We start from the raw sequence: 23,506 nt of genomic DNA, 5'->3' as shown, positions 1-23,506 counted from the left end.
GAGTGTGAGGGAGTGTATGAGTATGAGATTGTGTGTGTGAGTGTGTGGGGGTGTATGAGTATGAGAGTGTGTGTGTGAGTGTGAGGGGGTGTCTGAGTATGAGAGTGTGTGTGTGAATGTGAGGGGGTGTATGAGTATGAGAGTGTGTGTGTCAGTGTGAGGGAGTGTTTGAGTATGAGAGTGTGTGTGTGAGTGTGCGGGAGTGTATGAGTATGAGAATGTGTGTGTCAGTGTGAGGGAGTTTATGAGTATGAGAGTGTGTGTGTGAGTGTGACGGAGTGTATGAGTATGAGAGTGTGTGTCTGAGTGTGAGGGAGTGTATGAGTATGAGAGTGTGTGTGAGTGTGAGGGGGTGTATGAGTATGAGAGTGTGTGTGTGAGTGTGAGGGGGTGTATGAGTATGAGAGTGTGTGTGTGAGTGTGAGGGAGAGTATGACTATGAGAGTGTGTGTGTGAGTGTGAGGGGGTGTATGAGTATGAGAGTGTGTGTGTGAGTGTGAGGGAGTGTATGAGTATGAGAGTGTGTGTGTGAGTGTGAGGGAGTGTATGGGTATGAGATTGTGTGTGTGAGTGTGTGGGGGTGTATGAGTATGAGAGTGTGTGTGTGAGTGTGAGGGGGTGTCTGAGTATGAGAGTGTGTGTGAGTGTGAGGGGGTGTATGAGTATGAGAGTGTGTGTGTGAGTTTGAGGGGGTGTATGTGTATGAGAGTGTGTGTGTGAGTGTGTGGGGGTGTATGAGTATGAGAGTGTGTGTGTGAGTGTGAGAGAGTGTATGAGTATGAAGGTGTGTGTGTGAGTGTGAGGGAGTGTATGAGTATAAGAGTGTGTGTGAGTGTGAGGGAGTGTATGAGTATGAGAGTGTGTGTGTGAGTGTGAGGGGGTGTATGAGTATGAGAGTGTGTGTGTGAGTGTGAGGGAGTGTATGAGTATGAGAGTGTCTGTGTGAGTGTGAGGGAGTGTATGAGTATGAGAGTGTGTGTGTGAGTGTGAGGGGGTGTATGAGTATGAGAGTGTGTGTGTGAGTGGGGGAGTGTATGAGTATGAGAGTGTGTGTGTGAGTGTGAGGGGGTGTATGAGTATGAGAGTGTGTGTGTGAGTGTGAGGGGGTGTATGAGTTTGAGACTGTGTGTGTGAGTGTGAGGGGGTGTAAGCGTTTGAATTTTATGTGAGTGTGAGGGAGTGTATGAGTATGAGACTGTGTGTGTGTGAGTTTGAGTGGGTTTATGACTATGAGAGTGTGTGCGTGAGTGTGAGGGAGTGTATGAATATGAGAGTGTGTGTGTGAGTGTGAGGGAGTGTATGAGTATGAGAGTGTGTGTGTGAGTGTGAGGGGGTGTATGAGTATGAGAGTGTGTGTGTGAGTGTGAGGGGGTGTATGAGTATGAGAGTGTGTGTGAGTGTGAGGGGGTGTATGGGTATGAGAGTGTGTGTGTGAGTGTGAGGGGGTGTATGATTATGAGAGTGTGTGTGTGAGTGTGAGGGGGTGTATGAGTATGAGAGTGTGTGTGTGAGTGTGAGGGGGTGTATGAGTATGAGAGTGTGTGTGTGAGTGTGAGGGGGTGTATGAGTTTGAGACTGTGTGTGTGAGTGTGAGGGGGTGTAAGCGTTTGAATTTTATGTGAGTGTGAGGGAGTGTATGAGTATGAGACTGTGTGTGTGTGAGTTTGAGTGGGTTTATGACTATGAGAGTGTGTGCGTGAGTGTGAGGGAGTGTATGAATATGAGAGTGTGTGTGTGAGTGTGAGGGAGTGTATGAGTATGAGAGTGTGTGTGAGTGTGAGGGGGTGTATGAGTATGAGAGTGTGTGCGTGAGTGTGAGGGAGTGTATGAGTATGAGACTGTGTGTGAGTGTGAGGGGGGGATGAGTATGAGAGTGTGTGTGTGAGTGTGAGGGAGTGTATGAGATTGAAAGTGTGTGTGAGTGTGAGGGGGTGTATGAGTATGAGAGTGTGTGTGAGTGTGAGGGAGTGTATGAGTATGAGAGTGTGTGTGTGAGTGTGAGGGAGTGTATGAGTATGAGAGTGTGTGTGTGAGTGTGAGGGAGTGTATGAGTATGAGAGTGTGTGTGTGAGTGTGAGGGAGTGTATGAGTTTGAGAGTGTGTGTCAGTGTGAGGGAGTGTATGAGTATGAGAGTGTGTGTGTGAGTGTGAGGGAGTGTATGAGTATGAGAGTGTGTGTGTGAGTGTGACGGAGTGTATGAGTATGAGAGTGTGTGTGTGATTGTGAGGGGGTGTATGAGTATGAGAGTGTGTGTGTGAGTGTGAGGGGGTGGATGAGTATGAGAGTGTGTGTGTGAGTGTGAGGGGGTGTATGAGTATGAGTGTGTGTGTGAGTGTGAGGGGGTGTATGAGTATGAGAGTGTGTGTCTGAGTATGAGGGAGTGTATGAGTATGAGAGTGTGTGTGAGTGTGAGGGGGTGTATGAGTATGAGAGTGTGTGTGTGAGTGTGACGAAGTGTATGAGTATGAGAATGTGTGTGTCAGTGTGAGGGAGTGTATGAGTATGAGAGTGTGTGTGTGAGTGTGAGGGAGTGTATGAGTATGAGAGTGTGTGTGTGAGTGTGAGGGGGTGTATGAGTATGAGAGTGTGTGTGTGAGTGTGAGGGGGTGTATGAGTATGAGAGTGTGTGTGAGTGTAAGGGGGTGTATGAGTTTGAGAGTGTGTGTGTGAGTGTGAGGGGGTGTATGAGTATGAGAGTGTGTGTGTGAGTGTGAGGGGTTGTATGAGTATGAGAGTGTGTGTGTGAGTGTGAGGGAGTGTATGAGTATGAGAGTGTGTGTGAGTGTGAGGGGGTGTATGAGTATGAGAGTGTGTGTGTGAGTGTGAGGGGGTGTATGAGTATGAGAGTGTGTGTGTGAGTGTGAGGGAGTGTATGAGTATGAGAGTGTGTGAGTGTGAGGGGGTGTATGAGTATGAGAGTGTGTGCGTGAGTGTGAGGGGGTGTATGAGTTTGAGAGTGTGTGTGTGAGTGTGAGGGGGTGTATGAGTTTGAGAGTGTGTGTGTGAGTGTGAGGGGGTGTATGAGTTTGAGAGTGTGTGTGTGAGTGTGAGGGGGTGTATGAGTATGAGAGTGTGTGTGTGAGTGTGAGGGGGTGTATGAGTATGAGAGTGTGTGTGTGAGTGTGAGGGAGTGTATGAGTATGAGAGTGTGTGTGAGTGTGAGGGGGTGTATGAGTATGAGAGTGTGTGTGTGAGTGTGAGGAGGTGTATGAGTATGAGAGTGTGTGTGTGAGTGTGAGGGAGTGTATGAGTATGAGAGTGTATGTGAGTGTGAGGGGGTGTATGAGTATGAGAGTGTGTGTGTGAGTATGAGGGATTGTATGAGTGTGAGAATGTGTGTGTCAGTGTGAGGGAGTTTATGAGTATGAGAGTGTGTATGTGAGTGTGATGGAGTGTATGAGTATGAGAGTGTGTGTCTGAGTGTGAGGGAGTGTATGAGTATGAGAGTGTGTGTGAGTGTGAGGGGGTGTATGAGTATGAGAGTGTGTCTGTGAGTGTGAGGGGGTGTATGAGTATGAGAGTGTGTGTGTGAGTGTGAGGGAGTGTATGAGTATGAGAGTGTGTGTGTGAGTGTGACGGAGTGTATGAGTATGAGAGTGTGTGTCTGAGTGTGAGGGAGTGTATGAGTATGAGAGTGTGTGTGAGTGTGAGGGGGTGTATGAGTATGAGAGTGTGTGTGTGAGTGTGAGGGGGTGTATGTGTATGAGAGTGTGTGTGTGAGTGTGTGGGGGTGTATGAGTATGAGAGTGTGTGTGTGAGTGTGAGGGAGTGTATGAGTATGAGAGTGTGTCTGTGAGTGTGAGGGGGTGTATGAGTATGAGAGTGTGTGTGTGAGTGTGAGGGAGTGTATGAGTATGAGAGTGTGTGTGTGAGTGTGAGGGGGTGTATGAGTATGAGAGTGTGTGCGTGAGTGTGAGGGAGTGTATGAGTATGAGAGTGTGTGTGTGAGTGTGACGGAGTGTATGAGTATGAGATTGTGTGTGTGAGTGTGTGGGGGTGTATGGGTATGAGAGTGTGTGTGTGAGTGTGAGGGGGTGTATGAGTATGAGAGTGTGTGTGTGAGTGTGAGGGGGTGTATGTGTATGAGAGTGTGTGTGTGAGTGTGTGGGGGTGTATGAGTATGAGAGTGTGTGTGTGAGTGTGAGGGAGTGTATGAGTATGAAGGTGTGTGTGTGAGTGTGAGGGAGTGTATGAGTATAAGAGTGTGTGTGAGTGTGAGGGAGTGTATGAGTATGAGAGTGTGTGTGTGAGTGTGAGGGGGTGTATGAGTATGAGAGTGTGTGTGTGAGTGTGAGGCGGTGTATGAGTATGAGAGTGTCTGTGTGAGTGTGAGGGAGTGTATGAGTATGAGAGTGTGTGTGTGAGTGTGAGGGGGTGTATGAGTATGAGAGTGTGTGTGTGAGTGGGGGAGTGTATGAGTATGAGAGTGTGTGTGTGAGTGTGAGGGGGTGTATGAGTATGAGAGTGTGTTTGTGAGTGTGAGGGGGTGTATGAGTTTGAGACTGTGTGTGTGAGTGTGAGGGGGTGTAAGCGTTTGAATTTTATGTGAGTGTGAGGGAGTGTATGAGTATGAGACTGTGTGTGTGTGAGTTTGAGTGGGTTTATGACTATGAGAGTGTGTGCGTGAGTGTGAGGGAGTGTATGAGTATGAGAGTGTGTGTGTGAGAATGAGAGAGTGTATGAGTATGAGAGTGTGTGTGTGAGTGTGAGGGAGTGTATGAGTATGAGAGTGTGTGTGAGAGTGTGAGGGGGTGTATGAATATGAGAGTGTGTGTGTGAGTGTGAGGGGGTGTATGATTATGAGAGTGTGTGTGTGAGTGTGAGGGGGTGTATGAGTATGAGAGTGTGTGTGTGAGTGTGAGGGGGTGTATGAGTATGAGAGTGTGTGTGTGAGTGTGAGGGGGTGTATGAGTTTGAGACTGTGTGTGTGAGTGTGAGGGGGTGTATGCGTTTGAGTGTGTGTGAGTGTGAGGGAGTGTATGAGTATGAGACTATGTGTGTGTGAGTTTGAGTGGGTTTATGAGTATGAGAGTGTGTGCGTGAGTGTGAGGGAGTGTATGAGTATGAGACTGTGTGTGAGTGTGAGGGGGGGATGAGTATGAGAGTGTGTGTGTGAGTGTGAGGGAGTGTATGAGATTGAAAGTGTGTGTGAGTGTGAGGGGGTGTATGAGTATGAGAGTGTGTGTGAGTGTGAGGGAGTGTATGAGTATGAGAGTGTGTGTGTGAGTGTGAGGGAGTGTATGAGTATGAGAGTGTGTGTGTGAGTGTGAGGGAGTGTATGAGTATGAGAGTGTGTGTGTGAGTGTGAGGGAGTGTATGAGTTTGAGAGTGTGTGTCAGTGTGAGGGAGTGTATGAGTATGAGAGTGTGTGTGTGAGTGTGAGGGAGTGTATGAGTATGAGAGTGTGTGTGTGAGTGTGACGGAGTGTATGAGTATGAGAGTGTGTGTGTGATTGTGAGGGGGTGTATGAGTATGAGAGTGTGTGTGAGTGTGAGGGGGTGTATGAGTATGAGAGTGTGTGTGTGAGTGTGAGGGGGTGGATGAGTATGAGAGTGTGTGTGTGAGTGTGATGGGGTGTATGAGTATGAGTGTGTGTGTGAGTGTGAGGGGGTGTATGAGTATGAGAGTGTGTGTCTGAGTATGAGGGAGTGTATGAGTATGAGAGTGTGTGTGAGTGTGAGGGGGTGTATGAGTATGAGAGTGTGTGTGTGAGTGTGACGAAGTGTATGAGTATGAGAATGTGTGTGTCAGTGTGAGGGAGTGTATGAGTATGAGAGTATGTGTGTGAGTGTGAGGGAGTGTATGAGTATGAGAGTGTGTGTGTGAGTGTGAGGGGGTGTATGAGTATGAGAGTGTGTGTGTGAGTGTGAGGGGGTGTATGAGTATGAGAGTGTGTGAGTGTAAGGGGGTGTATGAGTTTGAGAGTGTGTGTGTGAGTGTGAGGGGGTGTATGAGTATGAGTGTGTGTGTGAGTGTGAGGGGGTGTATGAGTATGAGAGTGTGTGTGTGAGTGTGAGGGGGTGTATGAGTATGAGAGTGTGTGTGTGAGTGTGAGGGAGTGTATGAGTATGAGAGTGTGTGTGAGTGTGAGGGGGTGTATGAGTATGAGAGTGTGTGTGTGAGTGTGAGGGATTGTATGAGTATGAGAATGTGTGTGTCAGTGTGAGGGAGTTTATGAGTATGAGAGTGTGTATGTGAGTGTGACGGAGTGTATGAGTATGAGAGTGTGTGTCTGAGTGTGAGGGAGTGTATGAGTATGAGAGTGTGTGTGAGTGTGAGGGGGTGTATGAGTATGAGAGTGTGTCTGTGAGTGTGAGGGGGTGTATGAGTATGAGAGTGTGTGTGTGAGTGTGAGGGAGTGTATGAGTATGAGAGTGTGTGTGTGAGTGTGAGGGGGTGTATGAGTATGAGAGTGTGTGCGTGAGTGTGAGGGAGTGTATGAGTATGAGAGTGTGTGTGTGAGTGTGAGGGAGTGTATGAGTATGAGAGTGTGTGTGTGAGTGTGTGGGGGTGTATGAGTATGAGAGTGTGTGTGTGAGTGTGAGGGGGTGTATGAGTATGAGAGTATGTGTGTGAGTGTGAGGGGGTGTATGAGTATGAGAGTGTGTGTGTGAGTGTGAGGGGGTGCATGAGTATGAGAGTGTGTGTGTGAGTGTGAGGGAGTGTATGAGTATGAAGGTGTGTGTGTGAGTGTGAGGGAGTGTATGAGTATAAGAGTGTGTGTGAGTGTGAGGGAGTGTATGAGTATGAGAGTGTGTGTGAGTGTGAGGGCGTGTATGAGTATGACAGTGTGTGTGAGTGTGAGGGAGTGTATGAGTATGAGAGTGTGTGTGAGTGTGAGGGGGTGTATGAGTATGACAGTGTGTGTGAGTGTGAGGGGGTGTATGAGTATGAGAGTGTGTGTGTGAGTGTGAGGCGGTGTATGAGAATGAGAGTGTGTGTGTGAGTGTGAGGGAGTGTATGAGTATGAGAGTGTCTGTGTGAGTGTGAGGGAGTGTATGAGTATGAGAGTGTGTGTGTGAGTGTGAGGGAGTGTATGAGTATGAGAGTGTGTGTGTGAGTGTGAGGGGGTGTATGAGTATGAGAGTGTGTGTGTGAGTGTGGGAGTGTTTGAGTATGAGAGTGTGTGTGTGAGTGTGAGGGGGTGTATGAGTATGAGAGTGTGTGTGTGAGTGTGAGGGGGTGTATGAGTTTGAGACTGTGTGTGTGTGTGTGAGGGGGTGTAAGCGTTTGAGTGTGTGTGAGTGTGAGGGAGTGTATGAGTATGAGACTGTGTGTGTGTGAGTTTGTGTGGGTTTATGACTATGAGAGTGTGTGCGTGAGTGTGAGGGAGTGTATGAGTAAGAGAGTGTGTGTGAGTGTGAGGGGGTGTATGAGTATGAGAGTGTGTGTGAGTGTGAGGGGGTGTATGAGTATGAGAGTGTGTGTGTGAGAATGAGAGAGTGTATGAGTATGAGAGTGTGTGTGTGAGTGTGAGGGAGTGTATGAGTATGAGAGTGTGTGTGAGAGTGTGAGGGGGTGTATGAATATGAGAGTGTGTGTGTGAGTGTGAGGGAGTGTATGAGTATGAGAGTGTGTGTGAGTGTGAGGGGGTGTATGAGTATGAGAGTGTGTGTGAGTGTGAGGGGGTGTATGAGTATGAGAGTGTGTGTGTGAGTGTGAGGGGGTGTATGAGTATGAGAGTGTGTGTGTGAGTGTGAGGGGGTGTATGAGTATGAGAGTGTGTGCGTGATTGTGAGGGAGTGTATGAGTATGAGAGTGTGTGTGAGTGTGAGGGGGTGTATGAGTATGAGAGTGTGTGTGTGAGAATGAGAGAGTGTATGAGTATGAGAGTGTGTGTGTGAGTGTGAGGGAGTGTATGAGTATGAGAGTGTGTGTGAGAGTGTGAGGGGGTGTATGAATATGAGAGTGTGTGTGTGAGTGTGAGGGAGTGTATGAGTATGAGAGTGTGTGTGAGTGTGAGGGGGTGTATGAGTATGAGAGTGTGTGTGAGTGTGAGGGGGTGTATGAGTATGAGAGTGTGTGTGTGAGTGTGAGGGGGTGTATGAGTATGAGAGTGTGTGTGTGAGTGTGAGGGGGTGTATGAGTATGAGAGTGTGTGTGAGTGTGAGGGGGTGTATGAGTTTGAGACTGTGTGTGTGAGTGTGAGGGGGTGTATGCGTTTGAGTGTGTGTGAGTGTGAGGGAGTGTATGAGAATGAGACTATGTGTGTGTGAGTTTGAGTGGGTTTATGAGTATGAGAGTGTGTGCATGAGTGTGAGGGAGTGTATGAGTATGAGAGTGTGTGTGAGTGTGAGGGGGGGATGAGTATGAGAGTGTGTGTGTGAGTGTGAGGGAGTGTATGAGATTGAAAGTGTGTGTGAGTGTGAGGGGGTGTGTGAGTTTGAGTTTGTGTGTGAGTGTGAGGGGGTGTATGAGTATGAGAGTGTGTACTTATGTGTGAGGAAGTGTCTGAGTTTGAGAGTTTGTGTGTGAGTGTGAGGGAGTGTGTGAGAATGTGAGTGTGAGGGAATGTGTGAGTATGAGGGAATGTCTGAGTATTAGCTTGCGTGTGTGAGTGTGAGGGAGTGTCTGAGAATGAGAGTGTGTGTGTGAGATTGAGAGAGTGTATGAGTATGAGAGTGTGTGTGTGAGTGTGAGGGAGTGTATGAGTATGAGAGTGTGTGTGAGTGTGAGGGGGTGTATGAGTATGAGAGTGTGTGTGTGAGTGTGAGAGGGTGTATGAGTATGAGAGTGTGTGTGTGAGCGTGAGGGGGTGTATGAGTATGAGAGTGTGTGTGTGAGTGTGAGGGGGTGTATGAGTTTGAGACTGTGTGTGTGATTGTGAGGGGGTGTATGCGTTTGAGTGTGTGTGAGTGTGAGGGAGTGTATGAGTATGAGAGTGTGTGCGTGAGTGTGAGGGAGTGTATGAGTATGAGAGTGTGTGTGAGAGTGTGAGGGGGTGTATGAATATGAGAGTGTGTGTGTGAGTGTGAGGGAGTGTATGAGTATGAGAGTGTGTGTGAGTGTGAGGGGGTGTATGAGTATGAGAGTGTGTGTGAGTGTGAGGGGGTGTATGAGTATGAGAGTGTGTGTGTGAGTGTGAGGGGGTGTATGAGTTTGAGAGTGTGTGTGTGAGTGTGAGCGAGTGTGTGAGTATGTGAGTGTGAGGGAGTGTGTGAGTATGTGAGTGTGAGGGAGTGTGTGAGGATGAGGGAATGTCTGAGTATTAGCTTGCGTGTGTGAGTATGAGGGAGTGTCTGAGAATGAGAGTGTGTGTGTGATTGTGAGAGAGTGTATGAGGACGAGAATATGTGTGTGAGTGTGAGGGCGTGTCTGAGTATTAGCGTGTGTGTCTGAGTACAAGGGAGTGTATGAGGACGAGAGTATGTTTGTGAGTGTGAGGGGGTGTATGAGTATGAGAGTGTGTGTGTGAGTGTGAGGGGGTGTATGAGTATGAGAGTGTGTGTGTGAGTGTGAGTTGGTGTATGAGTATGAGAGTGTGAGTGTGAGTGTGAGGGAGAGTATGAGTATGAGAGTGTGTGTGTGAGTGTGAGGGGGTGTCTGAGTATGAGAGTGTGTGTGTGAGTGTGAGGGAGTGTATGAGTATGAGAGTGTGTGTGTGAGTGTGAGGGAGTGTATGAGTATGAGATTGTGTGTGTGAGTGTGTGGGGGTGTATGAGTATGAGAGTGTGTGTGTGAGTGTGAGGGGGTGTATGAGTATGAGAGTGTGTGTGTGAGTGTGAGGGGGTGTATGAGTATGAGAGTGTGTGTGTGAGTGTGTGGGGGTGTATGAGTATGAGAGTGTGTGTGTGAGTGTGAGGGTGTGTATGAGTATGAAGGTGTGTGTGTGTGAGTGTGAGGGAGTGTATGAGTATAAGAGTGTGTGTGAGTGTGAGGGAGTGTATGAGTATGAGAGTGTGTGTGTGAGTGTGAGGGAGTGTATGAGTATGAGAGTGTGTGTGTGAGTGTGAGGTGGTGTATGAGTATGAGAGTGTGTGTGTGAGTGTGAGGGGGTGTATGAGTATGAGAGTGTGTGTGTGAGTGTGAGGCGGTGTATGAGTATGAGAGTGTCTGTGTGAGTGTGAGGGAGTGTATGAGTATGAGAGTGTGTGTGTGAGTGTGAGGGAGTGTATGAGTATGAGAGTGTGTGTGTGAGTGTGAGGGGGTGTATGAGTATGAGAGTGTGTGTGTGAGTGTGGGAGTGTATGAGTATGAGAGTGTGTGTGTGAGTGTGAGGGGGTGTATGAGTATGAGAGTGTGTGCGTGAGTGTGAGGGGGTGTATGAGTTCGAGACTGTGTGTGTGAGTGTGAGGGGGTGTAAGCGTTTGAGTGTGTGTGAGTGTGAGGGAGTGTATGAGTATGAGACTGTGTGTGTGTGAGTTTGAGTGGGTTTATGACTATGAGAGTGTGTGCGTGATTGTGAGGGAGTGTATGAGTATGAGAGTGTGTGTGAGTGTGAGGGGTGTATGAGTATGAGAGTGTGTGTGTGAGAATGAGAGAGTGTATGAGTATGAGAGTGTGTGTGTGAGTGTGAGGGAGTGTATGAGTATGAGAGTGTGTGTGAGAGTGTGAGGGGGTGTATGAATATGAGAGTCTGTGTGTGAGTGTGATGGGGTGTATGAGTATGAGAGTGTGTGTGTGAGTGTGAGGGGGTGTATGAGTATGAGAGTGTGTGTGTGAGTGTGAGGGGGTGTATGAGTATGAGAGTGTGTGTGTGAGTGTGAGGGGGTGTATGAGTTTGAGACTGTGTGTGTGAGTGTGAGGGGGTGTATGCGTTTGAGTGTGTGTGAGTGTGAGGAAGTGTATGAGAATGAGACTATGTGTGTGTGAGTTTGAGTGGGTTTATGCGTATGAGAGTGTGTGCATGAGTGTGAGGGAGTGTATGAGTATGAGAGTGTGTGTGAGTGTGAGGGGGGGATGAGTATGAGAGTGTGTGTGTGAGTGTGAGGGAGTGTATGAGTATGAGAGTGTGTGTGTGAGTGTGAGGGGGTGTGTGAGTTTGAGTTTGTGTGTGAGTGTGAGGGGGTGTATGAGTATGAGAGTGTGTACTTATGTGTGAGGAAGTGTCTGAGTTTGAGAGTTTGTGTGTGAGTGTGAGGGAGTGTGTGAGAATGTGAGTGTGAGGGAATGTGTGAGTATGAGGGAATGTCTGAGTATTAGCTTGCGTGTGTGAGTGTGAGGGAGTGTCTGAGAATGCGAGTGTGTGTGTGAGATTGAGAGAGTGTATGTGTATGAGAGTGTGTGTGTGAGTGTGAGGGGGTGTATGCGTTTGAGAGTGTGTGTGTGAGTGTGAGGGGGTGTATGAGTATGTGAGTGTGTGTGTGAGTGTGAGGGGGTGTATGAGTATGTGAGTGTGTGTGTGAGTGTGAGGGGGTGTATGAGTTTGAGACTGTGTGTGTGATTGTGAGGGGGTGTATGCGTTTGAGTGTGTGTGAGTGTGAGGGAGTGTATGAGTATGAGAGTGTGTGCGTGAGTGTGAGGGAGTGTATGAGATTGAAAGTGTGTGTGAGTGTGAGGGGGTGTGTGAGTTTGAGAGTGTGTGTGAGTGTGAGGGGGTGTGTTAGTGTGAGGGGGTGTATGAGTATGAGAGTGTGTACTTGTGTGTGAGGGAGTGTATGTGTTTGAGAGTGTGTGTGTGAGTGTGAGCGAGTGTGTGAGTATGTGAGTGTGAGGGAGTGTGTGAGTATGTGAGTGTGAGGGAGTGTGTGAGGATGAGGGAATGTCTGAGTATTAGCTTGCGTGTGTGAGTATGAGGGGGTGTATGAGTATGAGAGTGTGTGTGTGATTGTGAGAGAGTGTATGAGGACGAGAATATGTGTGTGAGTGTGAGGGCGTGTCTGAGTATTAGCGTGTGTGTCTGAGTACAAGGGAGTGTATGAGGACGAGAGTATGTTTGTGAGTGTGAGGGGGTGTATGAGTTTGAGAGTGTGTGTGAGTGTGAGGGGGTGTATGAGTATGAGAGTGTGTGTGTGAGTGTGAGTTGGTGTATGAGTATGAGAGTGTGTGTGAGTGTGAGGGGGTGTATGAGTATGAGAGTGTGTGTGTGAGTGTGAGGGGGTGTATGAGTATGTAAGTGTGTGTGTGAGTGTGAGGGGGTGTATGAGTATGAGAGTGTGTGTGAGTGTGAGGGAGTGCATGAGTATGTGAGTGTGAGGGGGTGTGTGAGTTTGAGAGTGTGTGTGAGTGTGAGGGGGTGTGTGAGTGTGAGGGGGTGTATGAGTATGAGAGTGTGTACTTGTGTGTGAGGGAGTATCTGAGTTTGAGAGAGTGTGTGTGAGTGTGAGGGAGTGTGTGAGTATGTGAGTGTGAGGGAGTGTGTGAGTATGTGAGTGTGAGGGAGTGTGTGATGATGAGGGAATGTCTGAAAATGAGAGTGTGTGTGTGAGTGTGAGGGAGTGTCTGAGGATAAGAATATGTGTGTGAGTGTGAGGGTGTGTATGAGTATGAGAGTGTGTGTGTGAGTGTGAGGGGGTGTATGAGTATGAGAGTGTGTGTGTGAGTGTGAGGGAGTGTATGAGTATGAGAGTGTGTGTGTGAGTGTGAGGGAGTGTATGAGTATGAGATTGTGTGTGTGAGTGTGTGGGGGTGTATGAGTATGAGAGTGTGTGTGTGAGTGTGAGGGGGTGTATGAGTATGAGAGTGTGTGTGTGAGTGTGAGGGGGTGTATGAGTATGAGAGTGTGTGTGTGAGTGTGTGGGGGTGTATGAGTATGAGAGTGTGTGTGTGAGTGTGAGGGAGTGTATGAGTATGAAGGTGTGTGTGTGAGTGTGAGGGAGTGTATGAGTATAAGAGTGTGTGTGAGTGTGAGGGAGTGTATGAGTATGAGAGTGTGTGTGTGAGTGTGAGGGGGTGTATGAGTATGAGAGTGTGTGTGTGAGTGTGAGGCGGTGTATGAGTATGAGAGTGTCTGTGTGAGTGTGAGGGGATGTATGAGTATGAGAGTGTGTGTGTGAGTGTGAGGGAGTGTATGAGTATGAGGGTGTGTGTGTGAGTGTGAGGGGGTGTATGAGTATGAGAGTGTGTCTGTGAGTGGGGGAGTGTATGAGTATGAGAGTGTGTGTGTGAGCGTGAGGGGGTGTATGAGTATGAGAGTGTGTGTGTGAGTGTGAGGGGGTGTATGAGTTTGAGACTGTGTGTGTGAGTGTGAGGGGGTGTAAGCGTTTGAGTGTGTGTGAGTGTGAGGGAGTGTATGAGTATGAGACTGTGTGTGTGTGAGTTTGAGTGGGTTTATGACTATGAGAGTGTGTGCGTGAGTGTGAGGGAGTGTATGAGTATGAGAGTGTGTGTGTGAGAATGAGAGAGTGTATGAGTATGAGAGTGTGTGTGTGAGTGTGAGGGAGTGTATGAGTATGAGAGTGTGTGTGAGAGTGTGAGGGGGTGTATGAATATGAGAGTGTGTGTGTGAGTGTGAGGGAGTGTATGAGTATGAGAGTGTGTGTGAGTGTGAGGGGGTGTATGAGTATGAGAGTGTGTGTGAGTGTGAGGGGGTGTATGAGTATGAGAGTGTGTGTGTGAGTGTGAGGGAGTGTATGAGTATGAGAGTGTGTGTGTGAGTGTGAGGGGGTGTATGAGTTTGAGACTGTATGTGTGAGTGTGAGGGAGTGTATGAGTATGAGAGTGTGTGTGTGAGTGTGAGGGGGTGTATGAGTTTGAGACTGTATGTGTGAGTGTGAGGGAGTGTATGAGTATGAGAGTGTGTGTGAGTGTGAGGGGGTGTATGAGTATGAGAGTGTGTGTGAGTGTGAGGGGGTGTATGACTATGAGAGTGTGTGTGTGAGTGTGAGGGAGTGTATGAGTATGAGAGTGTGTGTGTGAGTGTGAGGGGGTGTATGAGTTTGAGACTGTATGTGTGAGTGTGAGGGGGTGTATGCGTTTGAGTGTGTGTGAGTGTGAGGGAGTGTATGAGTATGAGAGTGTGTGTGTGAGTTTGAGTGGGTTTATGAGTATGAGAGTGTGTGCGTGAGTGTGAGGGAGTGTATGAGTATGAGAGTGTGTGTGAGTGTGAGGGGGGGATGAGTATGAGAGTGTGTGTGTGAGTGTGAGGGAGTGTATGAGATTGAAAGTGTGTGTGAGGGTGAGGGGGTGTATGAGTATGAGAGTGTGTGTGAGTGTGAGGGAGTGTATGAGTTTGAGAGTGTGTGTCAGTGTGAGGGAGTGTATGAGTATGAGAGTGTGTGTGTGAGTGTGAGGGAGTGTATGAGTATGAGAGTGTGTGTGTGAGTGTGACGGAGTGTATGAGTATGAGAGTGTGTGTGTGAGTGTGAGGGGGTGTATGAGTATGAGAGTGTGTGTGTGAGTGTGAGGGGGTGTATGAGTATGAGAGTGTGTGTGTGAGTGTGAGGGGGTGTATGAGTATGAGAGTGTGTGTGTGAGTGTGAGGGGGTGTATGAATATGAGAGTGTGTCTGAGTGTGAGGCGGTGTATGAGTATGAGAGTGTCTGTGTGAGTGTGACGGAGTGTATGAGTATGAGAGTGTGTGTGTGAGTGTGAGGGGGTGTATGAGTATGAGAGTGTGTGTCTGAGTATGAGGGAGTGTATGAGTATGAGAGTGTGTGTGAGTGTGAGGGGGTGTATGAGTATGAGAGTGTGTGTGTGAGTGTGACGAAGTGTATGAGTATGAGAATGTGTGTGTCAGTGTGAGGGAGTGTATGAGTATGAGAGTGTGTGTGTGAGTGTGAGGGAGTGTATGAGTATGAGAGTGTGTGTGTGAGGGTGAGGGGGTGTATGAGTATGAGAGTGTGTGTGTGAGTGTGAGGGGGTGTATGAGTATGAGAGTGTGTGTGTGAGTGTAAGGGGGTGTATGAGTTTGAGAGTGTGTGTGTGTGTGTGAGGGGGTGTATGAGTATGAGAGTGTGTGTGTGAGTGTGAGGGGGTGTATGAGTATGAGAGTGTGTGTGTGAGTGTGAGGGGGTGTATGAGTATGAGAGTGTGTGTGTGAGTGTGAGGGAGTGTATGAGTATGAGAGTGTGTGTGAGTGTGAGGGGGTGTATGAGTATGAGAGTGTGTGTGTGAGTATGAGGGATTGTATGAGTATGAGAATGTGTGTGTCAGTGTGAGGGGGTGTATGAATATGAGAGTGTGTGCGTGAGTGTGAGGGAGTTTATGAGTATGAGAGTGTGTATGTGAGTGTGACGGAGTGTATGAGTATGAGAGTGTGTGTCTGAGTGTGAGGGAGTGTATGAGTATGAGAGTGTGTGTGAGTGTGAGGGGGTGTATGAGTATGAGAGTGTGTGTGTGAGTGTGAGGGGGTGTATGAGTATGAGAGTGTGTGTGTGAGTGTGAGGGAGTGTATGAGTATGAAGGTGTGTGTGTGAGTGTGAGGGAGTGTATGAGTTTGAGACTGTGTGTGTGAGTGTGAGGGAGTGTATGAGTATGAGAGTGTGTGTGAGTGTGAGGGGGTGTATGAGTATGAGATTGTCTGTGTGAGTGTGAGGGAGTGTATGAGTATGAGAGTGTGTGTGTGAGTGTGAGGGATGTATGAGTATGAGAGTGTGTGTGTGAGTGTGAGGGGGTGTATGAGTATGAGAGTGTGTGTGTGAGTGTGTGGCGGTGTATGAGTATGAGAGTGTCTGTGTGAGTGTGAGGGAGTGTATGAGTATGAGAGTGTGTGTGTGAGTGTGAGGGAGTGTATGAGTATGAGAGTGTGTGTGTGAGTGTGAGGGGGTGTATGAGTATGAGAGTGTGTGTGAGTGTGAGGGAGTGTATGAGTATGAGAGTGTGTGTGTGAGTGTGAGGGAGTGTATGAGTATGAGAGTGTGTGTGTGAGTGTGACGGAGTTTATGAGTATGAGAGTGTGTGTGTGAGTGTGAGGGAGTGTATGAGTTTGAGAGTGTGTGTCAGTGTGAGGGAGTGTATGAGTATGAGAGTGTGTGTGTGAGTGTGAGGGAGTGTATGAGTATGAGAGTGTGTGTGTGAGTGTGACGGAGTGTATGAGTATGAGAGTGTGTGTGTGAGCGTGAGGGGGTGTATGAGTTTGAAAATGTGGGTGTGAGTGTGAGGGGGCGTATGAGTATGAGTGTGAGTGTGAGTGTGAGGGGGTGTATGAGTATGAGAGTGTGTGTGAGTGTGAGGGGGTGTATGAGTATGAGAGTGTGTGTCTGAGTATGAGGGAGTGTATGAGTATGAGAGTGTGTGTGAGTGTGAGGGGGTGTATGAGTATGAGAGTGTGTGTGTGAGTGTGACGAAGTGTATGAGTATGAGAATGTGTGTGTCAGTGTGAGGGAGTGTTTGAGTATGAGAGTGTGTGTGTGAGTGTGAGGGTGTGTATGAGTATGAGAGTGTGTGTGTGAGTGTGACGAAGTGTATGAGTATGAGAATGTGTGTGTCAGTGTGAGGGAGTGTTTGAGTATGAGAGTGTGTGTGTGAGTGTGAGGGAGTGTATGAGTATGAGAGTGTGTGTGTGAGTGTGACGAAGTGTATGAGTATGAGAATGTGTGTGTCAGTGTGAGGGAGTTTATGAGTATGAGAGTGTGTGTGTGAGTGTGACGGAGTGTATGAGTATGAGAATGTGTGTGTCAGTGTGAGGGAGTTTATGAGTATGAGAGTGTGTGTGTGAGTGTGACGGAGTGTATGAGTATGAGAGTGTGTGTCTGAGTGTGAGGGAGTGTATGAGTATGAGAGTGTGTGTGAGTGTGAGGGGGTGTATGAGTATGAGAGTGTGTGTGTGAGTGTGAGGGGGTGTATGAGTATGAGAGTGTGTGTGTGAGTGTGAGGGAGAGTATGAGTATGAGAGTGTGTGTGTGAGTGTGAGGGGGTGTATGAGTATGAGAGTGTGTGTGTGAGTGTGAGGGAGTGTATGAGTATGAGAGTGTGTGTGTGAGTGTGAGGGAGTGTATGAGTATGAGATTGTGTGTGTGAGTGTGTGGGGGTGTATGAGTATGAGAGTGTGTGTGTGAGTGTGAGGGGGTGTATGAGTATGAGAGTGTGTGTGTGAGTGTGAGGGGGTGTATGTGTATGAGAGTGTGTGTGTGAGTGTGTGGGGGTGTATGAGTATGAGAGTGTGTGTGTGAGTGTGAGGGAGTGTATGAGTATGAAGGAGTGTGTGTGAGTGTGAGGGAGTGTATGAGTATAAGAGTGTGTGTGAGTGTGAGGGAGTGTATGAGTATGAGAGTGTGTGTGTGAGTGTGAGGGGGTGTATGAGTATGAGAGTGTGTGTGAGTGTGAGGGGGTGTATGAGTATGAGAGTGTGTGTGTGAGTGTGAGGGGGTGTATGAGTATGAGAGTGTGTGTGAGTGTGAGGGAGTGTATGAGTATGAGAGTGTGTGTGAGTGTGAGGCGGTGTATGAGTATGAGAGTGTCTGTGTGAGTGTGAGGGAGTGTATGAGTATGAGAGTGTGTGTGTGAGTGTGAGGGAGTGTATGAGTATGAGAGTGTGTGTGTGAGTGTGAGGGGGTGTATGAGTATGAGAGTGTGTGTGTGAGTGTGGGAGTGTATGAGTATGAGAGTGTGTGTGTGAGTGTGAGGGGGTGTATGAGTATGAGAGTGTGTGTGTGAGTGTGAGGGGGTGTATGAGTTTGAGACTGTGTGTGTGAGTGTGAGGGGGTGTAAGCGTTTGAGTGTGTGTGAGTGTGAGGGAGTGTATGAGTATGAGACTGTGTGTGTGTGAGTTTGAGTGGGTTTATGACTATGAGAGTGTGTGCGTGATTGTGAGGGAGTGTATGAGTATGAGAGTGTGTGTGAGTGTGAGGGGTGTATGAGTATGAGAGTGTGTGTGTGAGAATGAGAGAGTGTATGAGTATGAGAGTGTGTGTGTGAGTGTGAGGGAGTGTATGAGTATGAGAGTGTGTGTGAGAGTGTGAGGGGGTGTATGAATATGAGAGTGTGTGTGTGAGTGTGAGGGGGTGTATGAGTATGAGAGTGTGTGTGTGAGTGTGAGGGGGTGTATGAGTATGAGAGTGTGTGTGTGAGTGTGAGGGGGTGTATGAGTATGAGAGTGTGTGTGTGAGTGTGAGGGGGTGTATGCGTTTGAGTGTGTGTGAGTGTGAGGGAGTGTATGAGAATGAGACTATGTGTGTGTGAGTTTGAGTGGGTTTATGAGTATGAGAGTGTGTGCATGAGTGTGAGGGAGTGTATGAGTATGAGAGTGTGTGTGAGTGTGAGGGGGGGATGAGTATGAGAGTGTGTGTGTGAGTGTGAGGGAGTGTATGAGTATGAGAGTGTGTGTGTGAGTGTGAGGGGGTGTGTGAGTTTGAGTTTGTGTGTGAGTGTGAGGGGGTGTATGAGTATGAGAGTGTGTACTTATGTGTGAGGAAGTGTCTGAGTTTGAGAGTTTGTGTGTGAGTGTGAGGGAGTGTGTGAGAATGTGAGTGTGAGGGAATGTGTGAGTATGAGGGAATGTCTGAGTATTAGCTTGCGTGTGTGAGTGTGAGGGAGTGTCTGAGAATGCGAGTGTGTGTGTGAGATTGAGAGAGTGTATGTGTATGAGAGTGTGTGTGTGAGTGTGAGGGAGTGTATGAGTATGAGAGTTTGTGTGAGTGTGAGGGGGTGTATGAGTATGAGAGTGTGTGTGTGAGTGTGAGAGGGTGTATGAGTATGAGAGTGTGTGTGTGAGCGTGAGGGGGTGTATGAGTATGAGAGTGTGTGTGTGAGTGTGAGGGGGTGTATGAGTATGAGAGTGTGTGTGTGAGTGTGAGGGGGTGTATGCGTTTGAGAGTGTGTGTGTGAGTGTGAGGGGGTGTATGAGTATGTGAGTGTGTGTGTGAGTGTGAGGGGGTGTATGAGTATGTGAGTGTGTGTGTGAGTGTGAGGGGGTGTATGAGTATGAGAGTGTGTGTGTGAGTGTGAGGGGGTGTATGAGTTTGAGACTGTGTGTGTGATTGTGAGGGGGTGTATGCGTTTGAGTGTGTGTGAGTGTGAGGGAGTGTATGAGTATGAGAGTGTGTGCGTGAGTGTGAGGGAGTGTATGAGATTGAAAGTGTGTGTGAGTGTGAGGGGGTGTGTGAGTTTGAGAGTGTGTGTGAGTGTGAGGGGGTGTGTTAGTGTGAGGGGGTGTATGAGTATCAGAGTGTGTACTTGTGTGTGAGGGAGTGTATGAGTTTGAGAGTGTGTGTGTGAGTGTGAGCGAGTGTGTGAGTATGTGAGTGTGAGGGAGTGTGTGAGTATGTGAGTGTGAGGGAGTGTGTGAGGATGAGGGAATGTCTGAGTATTAGCTTGCGTGTGTGAGTATGAGGGGGTGTATGAGTATGAGAGTGTGTGTGTGATTGTGAGAGAGTGTATGAGGACGAGAATATGTGTGTGAGTGTGAGGGCGTGTCTGAGTATTAGCGTGTGTGTCTGAGTACAAGGGAGTGTATGAGGACGAGAGTATGTTTGTGAGTGTGAGGGGGTGTATGAGTATGAGAGTGTGTGTGAGTGTGAGGGGGTGTATGAGTATCAGAGTGTGTGTGTGAGTGTGAGTTGGTGTATGAGTATGAGAGTGTGTGTGAGTGTGAGGGGGTGTATGAGTATGAGAGTGTGTGTGTGAGTGTGAGGGGGTGTATGAGTATGTAAGTGTGTGTGTGAGTGTGAGGGGGTGTATGAGTATGAGAGTGTGTGTGAGTGTGAGGGAGTGCATGAGTATGTGAGTGTGAGGGGGTGTGTGAGTTTGAGAGTGTGTGTGAGTGTGAGGGGGTGTGTGAGTGTGAGGGGGTGTATGAGTATGAGAGTGTGTACTTGTGTGTGAGGGAGTATCTGAGTTTGAGAGAGTGTGTGTGAGTGTGAGGGAGTGTGTGAGTATGAGAGTGTGTGTGTGAGTGTGAGGGGGTGTATGAGTATGAGAGTGTGTGTGAGTGTGAGGGGGTGTATGAGTATGAGAGTGTGTGTGTGAGTGTGAGGGGGTGTATGAGTATGAGAGTGTGTGTGAGTGTGAGGGAGTGTATGAGTATGAGAGTGTGTGTGAGTGTGAGGCGGTGTATGAGTATGAGAGTGTCTGTGTGAGTGTGAGGGAGTGTATGAGTATGAGAGTGTGTGTGTGAGTGTGAGGGAGTGTATGAGTATGAGAGTGTGTGTGTGAGTGTGAGGGGGTGTATGAGTATGAGAGTGTGTGTGTGAGTGTGGGAGTGTATGAGTATGAGAGTGTGTGTGTGAGTGTGAGGGGGTGTATGAGTATGAGAGTGTGTGTGTGAGTGTGAGGGGGTGTATGAGTTTGAGACTGTGTGTGTGAGTGTGAGGGGGTGTAAGCGTTTGAGTGTGTGTGAGTGTGAGGGAGTGTATGAGTATGAGACTGTGTGTGTGTGAGTTTGAGTGGGTTTATGACTATGAGAGTGTGTGCGTGATTGTGAGGGAGTGTATGAGTATGAGAGTGTGTGTGAGTGTGAGGGGTGTATGAGTATGAGAGTGTGTGTGTGAGAATGAGAGAGTGTATGAGTATGAGAGTGTGTGTGTGAGTGTGAGGGAGTGTATGAGTATGAGAGTGTGTGTGAGAGTGTGAGGGGGTGTATGAATATGAGAGTGTGTGTGTGAGTGTGAGGGGGTGTATGAGTATGAGAGTGTGTGTGTGAGTGTGAGGGGGTGTATGAGTATGAGAGTGTGTGTGTGAGTGTGAGGGGGTGTATGAGTATGAGAGTGTGTGTGTGAGTGTGAGGGGGTGTATGCGTTTGAGTGTGTGTGAGTGTGAGGGAGTGTATGAGAATGAGACTATGTGTGTGTGAGTTTGAGTGGGTTTATGAGTATGAGAGTGTGTGCATGAGTGTGAGGGAGTGTATGAGTATGAGAGTGTGTGTGAGTGTGAGGGGGGGATGAGTATGAGAGTGTGTGTGTGAGTGTGAGGGAGTGTATGAGTATGAGAGTGTGTGTGTGAGTGTGAGGGGGTGTGTGAGTTTGAGTTTGTGTGTGAGTGTGAGGGGGTGTATGAGTATGAGAGTGTGTACTTATGTGTGAGGAAGTGTCTGAGTTTGAGAGTTTGTGTGTGAGTGTGAGGGAGTGTGTGAGAATGTGAGTGTGAGGGAATGTGTGAGTATGAGGGAATGTCTGAGTATTAGCTTGCGTGTGTGAGTGTGAGGGAGTGTCTGAGAATGCGAGTGTGTGTGTGAGATTGAGAGAGTGTATGTGTATGAGAGTGTGTGTGTGAGTGTGAGGGAGTGTATGAGTATGAGAGTTTGTGTGAGTGTGAGGGGGTGTATGAGTATGAGAGTGTGTGTGTGAGTGTGAGAGGGTGTATGAGTATGAGAGTGTGTGTGTGAGCGTGAGGGGGTGTATGAGTATGAGAGTGTGTGTGTGAGTGTGAGGGGGTGTATGAGTATGAGAGTGTGTGTGTGAGTGTGAGGGGGTGTATGCGTTTGAGAGTGTGTGTGTGAGTGTGAGGGGGTGTATGAGTATGTGAGTGTGTGTGTGAGTGTGAGGGGGTGTATGAGTATGTGAGTGTGTGTGTGAGTGTGAGGGGGTGTATGAGTATGAGAGTGTGTGTGTGAGTGTGAGGGGGTGTATGAGTTTGAGACTGTGTGTGTGATTGTGAGGGGGTGTATGCGTTTGAGTGTGTGTGAGTGTGAGGGAGTGTATGAGTATGAGAGTGTGTGCGTGAGTGTGAGGGAGTGTATGAGATTGAAAGTGTGTGTGAGTGTGAGGGGGTGTGTGAGTTTGAGAGTGTGTGTGAGTGTGAGGGGGTGTGTTAGTGTGAGGGGGTGTATGAGTATCAGAGTGTGTACTTGTGTGTGAGGGAGTGTATGAGTTTGAGAGTGTCTGTGTGAGTGTGAGCGAGTGTGTGAGTATGTGAGTGTGAGGGAGTGTGTGAGTATGTGAGTGTGAGGGAGTGTGTGAGGATGAGGGAATGTCTGAGTATTAGCTTGCGTGTGTGAGTATGAGGGGGTGTATGAGTATGAGAGTGTGTGTGTGATTGTGAGAGAGTGTATGAGGACGAGAATATGTGTGTGAGTGTGAGGGCGTGTCTGAGTATTAGCGTGTGTGTCTGAGTACAAGGGAGTGTATGAGGACGAGAGTATGTTTGTGAGTGTGAGGGGGTGTATGAGTATGAGAGTGTGTGTGAGTGTGAGGGGGTGTATGAGTATGAGAGTGTGTGTGTGAGTGTGAGTTGGTGTATGAGTATGAGAGTGTGAGTGAGTGTGAGGGGGTGTATGAGTATGAGAGTGTGTGTGTGAGTGTGAGGGGGTGTATGAGTATGTAAGTGTGTGTGTGAGTGTGAGGGGGTGTATGAGTATGAGAGTGTGTGTGAGTGTGAGGGAGTGCATGAGTATGTGAGTGTGAGGGGGTGTGTGAGTTTGAGAGTGTGTGTGAGTGTGAGGGGGTGTGTGAGTGTGAGGGGGTGTATGAGTATGAGAGTGTGTACTTGTGTGTGAGGGAGTATCTGAGTTTGAGAGAGTGTGTGTGAGTGTGAGGGAGTGTGTGAGTATGTGAGTGTGAGGGAGTGTGTGAGTATGTGAGTGTGAGGGAGTGTGTGATGATGACGGAATGTCTGAGAATGAGAGTGTGTGTGTGAGTGTGAGGGAGTGTCTGAGGATAAGAATATGTGTGTGAGTGTGAGGGTGTGTATGAGTATGAGAGTGTGTGTGTGAGTGTGAGGGGGTGTATGAGTATGAGAGTGTGTGTGTGAGTGTGAGGGAGTGTATGAGTATGAGAGTGTGTGTGTGAGTGTGAGGGAGTGTATGAGTATGAGATTGTGTGTGTGAGTGTGTGGGGGTGTATGAGTATGAGAGTGTGTGTGTGAGTGTGAGGGGGTGTATGAGTATGAGAGTGTGTGTGTGAGTGTGAGGGGGTGTATGAGTATGAGAGTGTGTGTGTGAGTGTGTGGGGGTGTATGAGTATGAGAGTGTGTGTGTGAGTGTGAGGGAGTGTATGAGTATGAAGGTGTGTGTGTGAGTGTGAGGGAGTGTATGAGTATAAGAGTGTGTGTGAGTGTGAGGGAGTGTATGAGTATGAGAGTGTGTGTGTGAGTGTGAGGGGGTGTATGAGTATGAGAGTGTGTGTGTGAGTGTGAGGCGGTGTATGAGTATGAGAGTGTCTGTGTGAGTGTGAGGGAGTGTATGAGTATGAGAGTGTGTGTGTGAGTGTGAGGGAGTGTATGAGTATGAGGGTGTGTGTGTGAGTGTGAGGGGGTGTATGAGTATGAGAGTGTGTCTGTGAGTGGGGGAGTGTATGAGTATGAGAGTGTGTGTGTGAGCGTGAGGGGGTGTATGAGTATGAGAGTGTGTGTGTGAGTGTGAGGGGGTGTATGAGTTTGAGACTGTGTGTGTGAGTGTGAGGGGGTGTAAGCGTTTGAGTGTGTGTGAGTGTGAGGGAGTGTATGAGTATGAGACTGTGTGTGTGTGAGTTTGAGTGGGTTTATGACTATGAGAGTGTGTGCGTGAGTGTGAGGGAGTGTATGAGTATGAGAGTGTGTGTGTGAGAATGAGAGAGTGTATGAGTATGAGAGTGTGTGTGTGAGTGTGAGGGAGTGTATGAGTATGAGAGTGTGTGTGAGAGTGTGAGGGGGTGTATGAATATGAGAGTGTGTGTGTGAGTGTGAGGGAGTGTATGAGTATGAGAGTGTGTGTGAGTGTGAGGGGGTGTATGAGTATGAGAGTGTGTGTGAGTGTGAGGGGGTGTATGAGTATGA

The sequence above is a fragment of the Chiloscyllium punctatum genome, chromosome 4, assembly GCF_047496795.1.
Source record: "Chiloscyllium punctatum isolate Juve2018m chromosome 4, sChiPun1.3, whole genome shotgun sequence".
Taxonomy (NCBI): domain Eukaryota; kingdom Metazoa; phylum Chordata; class Chondrichthyes; order Orectolobiformes; family Hemiscylliidae; genus Chiloscyllium; species Chiloscyllium punctatum.
This window is presented reverse-complemented; position numbering follows the sequence as displayed.